The following is a 9,137-nucleotide window of genomic DNA, read 5'->3' on the forward strand; positions in this document are numbered from 1 at the left end:
CGATACTTATTTGTGAGGACACCTACAGATCTAGATTTTATTTGCTTGACGAGAATTAAACTTGCAATTGAAATCACAAATAACTTCTTCTTCAACCAAACGAAAGTGTTTGTGTAATTGCACACCCGTACGACATACTCAGTTGTCGAAAGTAAACTTTTATTTGCCTGATATACCCTACACAACGCACTCAAAATGAACTGTACATTTATATTTCCCTTAAAGCCAAACACGTCCCGTCCGTTTAAATTAGTGAATGTAGACTAGTCAAGATTACTTTTAATATTGTAAATGTAAACAAAATCGTGTACGAATCTGTAGATAGCTGCGTGGTTTTATTCGTATAACAAAAAATGTACCATCATGTACAAAAGTAAACATACTTAACAAACAAAGTAAAAAAGGTCATACAATTAGTCATTTCAGCCTAAAATAAATCAGAATCAACTATATTACTAAGAAAGGTGTAACGAGAAGATTTAAGAGGCAATGAACTTTAAAACAAAATGTAAGTAAAAGGAAAATGTGTATAACGTAAATTAACTGTTTTTGGCCATCGAAAATCAGTCAATGTTGTAAATGTAACAAAAAACATTCTCAACTTCTTCACATGTGCATGTTGCAATTCAAGAACCCTGTGATCGTCTTTTTGTTGTCCTTTTAGCTAAAGGAATAACGCCTATAAAAAAAGAGAAGATGTGGTATGATTGCCAATGAGACAACTCTCCAAAAGAGACCAAATTAAACAGCTATTGATCACCGTAGGCCATCAACAATGAGTAAAGCCCATATCGCATAGTCAGCTATAAAAGACCCCAAAATAACAAATGTAAAACAATTCAAACGAGAAAACCGACCAAGTACAGTTATCGAGATATATTTATATTTACACCAATATGTCGATTTAATAATGAAGTTGGAAACCCTGCATTTAGATCTATCATATTTTAAATAACATGTGATCAAATCTATAAAAAAAGACCATTCTTCTAAATAATTGAAAACTATCATTCTTCATTGGCAATACTATCTTAGTGTAAATTAGATACACCCATTCGCCTAGCCTACTCCCTCAAGGTGTATCTAGTAAATGTGTGTGTAGAAATATATTTAATAATGATTTATCCCATGACTGTAGGAATATGTTGGATGTAGATATGGTGTTGAAAAAATTGGATATTTTCTGTCGGCATTTGGTTTTAGTTCTGCATTTTCATCAGCATTATCCATTTTCATACAAACTGGTACTGGACGAGAATACGTGTTAATGCTAGGTGAGTACAACAAGATAATATAATCCCCTCATATAGGCTAACCATGATTTTTGCATATATTTTCATTATTGTGAAATTTCTAAATTTTTTCCACAGAAATCATTTTTGGCCAAAAAAGCAATTAAATTTACATTTTTATAACTCAGTTGATGAGCTTCATTAAATACTTGTTATCTTTTTGACATAAATCATATATCCCGATATTAACGGGATAATCTAATATACAGCAAGTCACCTTTACTGTATAAAAAAACTATAATCACCAAGAGGGTAGAATAGTGACTAAGGAACGACCAACAGATCTACATATGTACAGGCAAACAATAAAACATATGTTTAACATCGAGCCTCGACAGTAAAGACATCTTCACAAAACAGGAGTTAAAGCGCAAACATGTCTTGATCTGCATAAACAAGCAATACAAAAAAAAAAGCGGAAGATATCAATGGGAGAATCAAAAGTCATAAATCAAAGAAAGACCAACACGAACGTTATGTCTTAAAGTTGTAGTTGTCACTCAACTCACAGGATCGTTTTTTTTTTAAAACCCGAAAAAGGAGCTGACTGTTCTCTGGGATAACGTATGATATTTAACAAACCAATGTATCTTGATATAGGAAGATGTTTAGTGAGTGCCAATGAGACAACTCTCCATCCAGGTCACAAATTATAAATAAAGTAAATCACTTTTAAGCTGACTAATTTATCTTTCAGCATGCATGACTGAAGTTGTAGCAGTTGCGGGAATGTTAATATGGAACTATTTTTCTAGCTATATGACCTATACCATCGGGTTGTGTTCTTTGTGGGGACTAGCTCATGGTATATGGCAAACACATCTCAATGGTAAATTCAAAATATTGTTGATGTTAAAATCCATTTTCTTGAAAATATTGCAACAATAAGATTTGATCTAACAAAATGTCTGTAATCTCTCAATATGTAAAAATATAAGGCATGCGTTATATTTCCATGAAGAGCAAATGATAGAACGTCAGTCAACCAAAGGACAATACAGACCGATAAACAAAAACAGAAATAAACAGTTAACAAGAGCGAACAAATAAGAACATACAGATAAAAAAATAATTATTGACAACACTACTTATTCCCAACTTCTACAGGTTCTCTCACTTCCTTATACTTCTACTACCATTGGAGTTCTAAGTGGCATTATGCCTCATACTTATGATAGTATATAGTAGTATGTTGATCGTTTTTTTACACCCGGTGATGGCAGAACGTATAGAGAGTCAAAGAACAAAAGGTTGTCTCTCATATTCAGAATATAACAAAAATATACGGCAAAAAAATCAGTTCATCATTTCTCCCGAGAGGATTGTGGATTCCTCGTCTTGAATTTGCATAAACTATTTATGATTAGACGTTAATCAAACAATAATCAATCAATCTTAAAAATAAGAAGATGTGACATGATTGCAAATAAGACAAATTTTAATTTGGTTACATAGAAAGAGGTATAAGGTACGTGCCAATGAATCTTATTTCCAACAACATCATAGAAGTTCTCTGTACGAATTCCATTATGGTGTTTGAACTTTGACCCGTGTAATATTTCTGTCATGAAATCCTATGCAATCATGACTGCTACACATATTTCAATCAGAATATTGTTCTGCCTCATTTTGATGCTGTAAACTAACAATAATGATATTTAAACTTATTTTCTTACAGGATATATTGGAGAGTCGTTTCCATTAAAATCTGAGTTTGCCTTTTCATCACTCAATCTGGTCTTGTCAATTGGTTTAATAACCGGTTACAGTTCTTCAAACTATCTATGTATGAGGACGAAACTATATGCAACAGGAGGGATGTGTATTGTTAGTTCTTGTTTCTTCCTGATAATGTCAAAAATAGATGCATATATATCAACAAAATCTTCAAACGAGTTTCCTAAATTAAACAGATAGACATTTTTGTTTCATGTGTCATCTATACAAGAATAAAATGTTTTCAAACAGTTTTGAAATATTTTCCATCAAAATTTTATGTGGCTTGGTTATGGCTTATAAAATGTTGAAATTACTCACATTAAAACATTAAATATATGTTCATAACAACAAATTATATATTCAAAGAATCAAATTATGTGTTCATAATATAATATATATGCATAAAAAAAAATTATATATATTTATATACAGATGTTTTTTAGGTAAAATTTCTGAAGATTAAAAAAAAAATTTACTAAGTTCTGTAACAAGAAAATCCGAAGGGAGATTACTCAAAATGGTAAAGGTTCTCGGTGTGAATTGATGTTATATAAACATATAAAATATAATCGCATAAAAAGAATAACAAATATTTTCATAAAAAATGAATATATGTTCCTAGAGAAAATGGTTCAAATAAAACAAAAAACATGTTCATTTAAAAATTGTTTAAAACAAATAAATATATGTTCAGAAAAACAAAAGAATGTTTATAACAATAAATATGTATACAGAAAAACAATTTATGTATTTAACAATCAAAAATATTTGTGTTCATAAAATGTAATGAATGTTTATGAAAAAATACCCTTCTAATGTACTGAAATTTCTAGCGTCCCGAGTCATGATTGAGAACCCTCAGTACTGTATCCAAAGGTCTTGTCATGGCCTTTAGCTCTGTGTTTGCAAGTCATCGGATTTTAGGCATGATCAGTTTTGCATGTTGCTCGCTAGCTACATAGCTTGGTACAAAAATAAGATGATGCGGTTCTAGGATTGCTAATGAGACAACCCTTCACCAGAGACCAAATGACATAGAAGTTACTATAGATCATCGTACAGCCTTCAAAAATTAGAAAAACTCATACCGCATTGCAGGCTATAATAGGTTCATAAATGACTAATGTAAAACAATCCAAACGATCAAACTCTCAACATGATCCATGTTTAAATCAACAAACGAAACAACAAAATAAGTTTACAAGAAGTCCGTAGTTGTACAAAAGAAAATTGGAAAAGTCAGTTTTAAGCCAAAAAAAGTCTTCATCTTATTCACATTTTCTTAAAAAAAAAAAAACCAGATCATTTGCTGAAAACCCGGACGTCTTATTAAAATGTTACTCTCGAAAAAAAACACAGACAATATAAATAAACTCATCATAGATGCCAGGATTAAATTTTGTAATTACGTCAGACGCGCGTTTCGTCTACAAAAGACTCATCAGTGACGCTCGAATAAAAAAAGTTAAAAAGGCAAATTAAAGTACGAAGTTGAAGATCATTGAGGATCAAAATTCCTTAAAGTTTTGCTAAATACAGCTAAGGTAATCTATTCCTGAGGTAGAAACACCTTAGTATTTCAAAAATTCAAAAGTTTGGTAAACCGCTGCAATTGTTTGCACCTGTCCTAAGTCAGAAATCTGATGTTCAGTAGTTGTCGTTCGTTGATGTGGTTCATCAGGGTTTCTCGTTTTTTAAATAGATTATACCGTTGGTTTTCTCGTTTGAATGGTTTTACACTAGTGATTTTTGGGGCCCTTTATAGCTTGCTGTTCGATGTCAGCCAAGGCTCCATGTTGAATACCGTACTTTGAACTATAATGGTTTACCTTTATAAACTGTGACTTGGATGAATGGAGAGTTAATTGTCGCATTGGCACTCATACCACATCTTCTTATATCTATATAGCGTTCAGAATAAGATGAACAGTCACGAATAAAACTGCTTTACTCGCGAACTAGCAGTAAATCGATCTAATCGCATGTTTTATCAGATACCCTTACCTTTGAGGGTATCATTGCCTTTTATTGAAGTATTTCCATGCGATAGATCAATTTTCTTTGTATAAGATGGTTTCGTTTCATTTCATTTGTGACATTGCACATGCATCACAATTGGAATACTTCCATGAGTTTGGCCATTTTTCTCTATTAGAGGGTATCTTTGTATTTCATTGAAGTTTTTCCACGAGTTTTATCAGTGTATTGTTGCATTTCATTTTTTTAGTACTTCCATGAGTATGATTATTTTACTTTGATTTAGAGAATATCACTGCATTTCATTAGAGTATTTCTATGAGTTTGATCAGTTTTCTTTTTATTAGATGGTATCATTTTATTTCATAGGAATAAGTCCATGAGTTTGAACCGTTTTCTTTGTTTTAGAGGGTATCATTGCATGACATTGAAGTATTTCAATGAGTATGATCAGTTTACTTCGTATTTAAGGATAACATTGTATTTCATTAGAGTACTTCTATGAGCTTGCTAAGTTTCTGTGTATTAGATGGTATCATTGCATTCCATTAGAGTGTTTCCATTAAATTTTTCTTTGTATAAGAGTGTGTCGTTGCATTTTATTTTAGAACTTTCATTCTTTGTATTAGAGGATTCGTTTTAGTACTTCCATGAGTTTGATCAGTTTTATTTGTACAAGAGGGTGACATTGCATTTAATTTCAGTACTTCCATGAGTTTGATCAGTTTTATTTGTACTAGAGGGTGACATTGCATTTCATTTTAGTACTTCTATGAGTTTGCTCCGTTGTCTTTGTTGTCTTTGTATAAGGAAATATCTTGCATTTCATGTGAGTACTTCCATGAGTTTGATTTGTTTTCTTTTTATTAGAAGGTTATCATACAATTTCATTTGAGTGTTTCCATGAGTTTGATAAGTTTTCTTTGTATTAGAGTGTATCATTGCATTTTTTTTAATGCCTCTTTTATGTCTGTTCATGTTATTGTTTATGACATCTTCTGTAGGAATGTGTATCATGAAATTTTCAAGGTGCAATAATATCAAAAGAGAAAAAAATATTTAGCACAAGAGACGTGCCATTTTAGTCATATACCAGAAGGAAACGTACCATAGAAGGTGTGTTTGAATATGTCGACATTTGTACTTGTTTTAACTACTATTTTTTGCTTTACATTGTAATTTTATCTAAAAACTTGTTTGAGGGAAATCATAACGAATACTTCATACAGTAATCCCTATCTATTTTAAGTAGTCAAATGTCAAATTTAAGAGAACAAGGGGAATGGCTGTGGATTTTCTAAAATTTCAACATGTTTATCGTTTAAACAACAACCATAATCCTTAGTATCCTCTTGCATCAAAGTTGTGATATCGTAACAGATACATCCGTTACAAACGTGTTGAAAGAATATAGACGTTGTCTTTCTCAACAACCAATACATGGACCTGGGAAATAATATAGTTCAATTATACGTCGGTCAATATACATATTTGGAGATACATCAAAACACAATATTCGAACTCTAGATCTATGTGTTGTATAAAAAAAACCATGGCAACCTAAAAACAATTAAGAACATTTTTTTATTAATAAGTAATGGTGGTGTTTTGCAACACCCCATATAAGAAATTTTAAAGCATGCCTGACCGAAGATGAACATTTAAGGCCCTGTAATTATTATTTTTTTACTATATGAGAGTGTATCATCATTGTATTTCATTGAAGTACTTCCATTAGATTTGTCAGTTATCTATGTATTAGGGGGTTCCATTGCATTTCCTTGCAGTATTTCCATGAGTTTGGTGTGTTATTTTTATGATAAGGTATCAGTGCATTTCTCTGGAGTATTTCCATAAGTTTGACCAGGTATCTTTGTCTTAGAGGGTATCATTGATTTTCATTGAAGTATTTCGATGCGTTTATCAGTTTTCGTTGCAATAGAGGTTATCCTTGGATTTCATGAGTCCGATCAGTTTTTTCAGTTTAAGATGGTATCATTTCCTTGGTGTTCTCTATGGGTTTGTATAAGAGAGTATCATTGTTTTTTATTCGACTACTTCCATGAGCCTGATCAGTTTATTTTGTAATATTGGGTGACATTGCATTTCATTAGAGTACTTCAATGAGTTGATCCATTTACCTTTTATTAGAGGGTTTCACGATATTTCATTAGAATACTACCATGAGTTTGAGCAGTTTCCATTGCTTAAGAGGGTATCACTATCAGTGTATTTTATTGACGTTTTTCCACGAGTCATATCATTTTCTTTGTATCAGAGTGTATCTTTGCAGTTCATTTTAGTACTTCCATGAGTATGATCAGTTTACTTTGTATAAGGGGGTCATGCATATCATTACATACAGAGTACTTCCCTCAGTTTGGTTCGTTTTCTTTGCATTAGAGGGTATCATTGCATTTCATTGAAGATATGCCATCACTTTGATTAGTTTTCGTTGAATTAGAGGGTATAATAGCACTTCATTAGAGTACTACCATGAGTTTGGTCATCTTTTTTTCTGTATTAGGAGTGTCCTTATATATCATTAGAGTATTTCCATGAGATTAATCAGTTTTCTATGTATTAGAGGGTATCATTGCATTTCATGACAGTACTTCCATGAGTTTGATGTGTTCTATATATGATAAGGTATCAGTGGCCTTTAATGGATCTCACTTCAGTACTTCTATCAGTTTTATCCGTTACTTTTATCTTTGAGGATATCATTACCTTTCATTGAAACATTTCCATGCGTTTTATCAGTTCTCTTTGTATAGGAGGGTGTCATTTCATTTCATTTGTGACATTGCATCCATTGGAATACGTCCATGAGTTTGGTAATTTATCTTTCTTTATTAGAGGGTATAATTGTATTTCATTGACGTACTTCCCTGAGTCTGATGAGTTGTTTTTTTGTATTAGAGGGTATCATTGTATTTCATGGGAGTATTTCCATGAGTTTGATCAATTGTCTCTATATTAAAGGGTATCATTGTATTTCATTATATTACTTCCATGAGTTTTATCAGTTTTCTTTGTATAAGAGGGCTATATTGTATTTTATTAGAGTACTTCCATTAGATTAGTTAGCTATCTTTGTGTTGGAGGGTATCATTACATTTCATTACAGTTCTTCCACGAGTTTGGTCAGTAATCTTTGTATGAGAGGATATCCTTGTATTTCATTGGGGTATTTCCACGAGTTTGATCAGTTTCCTTAATCTTAGAGGGTATAATTGCACTTTAGTAGAGTACTTCCAAGAGTTTGATCATTTTCTTTGGATTAGAGGATATCCTTGTATTTCATTAGAGTACTTCCTGTGGTTTGATCGGTTTTCTTAGTCTAAGAGGTTATCAATAAACTCATCATAGATACCAGGACTAAATTTTATATATATACGCCAGACGCGCGTTTCGTCTACAAAAGACTCAGCAGTGACGCTCGAATCCAAAAAAGTTTAAAAAAAAAAAAAAAAAAAGCCAAATAAAGTACGAAGTTGAAGAGCATAGAGATCCATGCATTTCTTTGGAATATTTCCAAAACAAATATCAGTTTTCTATATATGAGAGGGTACCTGTGAATTTCATAAGATTACTTCCATGAAATTGTTCAGTTTTCTTTGTATTAGGGATTGAGATTGTATTTTATTTTTGTACTTTCATGAGTATGATCAGTTTACTTTTTATTAGAAGGTATTATTTGTATTTGATTTTACCATGTGATTATGGACTTTCCGATTTGATTTTCCTCTCAATTCAGTATTTTTGTGATTTTACTTTTTATAGTATTTCATTGAATGTCTTCCATGCGTTTGATCATTTTTCTTTGTATTGGAGGGTATCATTGCATTTAATTAGAGTTCTGCCACGAGTTTGATCAGTTTTCTTTGTATTAGAGGTTACCGTTGCATGTGTTTGAATAACCACTGTTTACACAACTTTTGAATTTTTTAAATACTAAGGCATTTCTACCTCAGGAAAATATTACCTTAGCTGTATTTGGCAAAACTTTTAGGAATTTTGGTCCTCAATGCTCTTCAACTTTGTACATTAATTGCCTTTTATTAGATTCGAGCGTGACTTTTGAGTCTTTTGTAGACGAAACGCGCATCTGGCGTAAAGGGGTAAATTCAGTAAAAAATCTCCCAT

The 9,137-nt window shown here is 31.8% G+C and overlaps 1 long non-coding RNA gene across 1 annotated transcript; it reads left to right on the top strand.

Annotated features, from left to right (window-relative positions):
* Positions 1-1,068: 1,068 nt before the first annotated feature.
* On the top strand, positions 1,069-3,179 carry LOC143066462 (uncharacterized). The gene is made up of 3 exons (XR_012975629.1): positions 1,069-1,274; positions 1,990-2,121; positions 2,971-3,179. It is a non-coding gene; the product is annotated as an uncharacterized LOC143066462 (long non-coding RNA).
* The last annotated feature ends 5,958 nt before the right edge of the window (positions 3,180-9,137 follow it).

The sequence above is a fragment of the Mytilus galloprovincialis genome, chromosome 3 (genome assembly GCF_965363235.1).
Source record: "Mytilus galloprovincialis chromosome 3, xbMytGall1.hap1.1, whole genome shotgun sequence".
Lineage (NCBI taxonomy): Eukaryota > Metazoa > Mollusca > Bivalvia > Mytilida > Mytilidae > Mytilus > Mytilus galloprovincialis.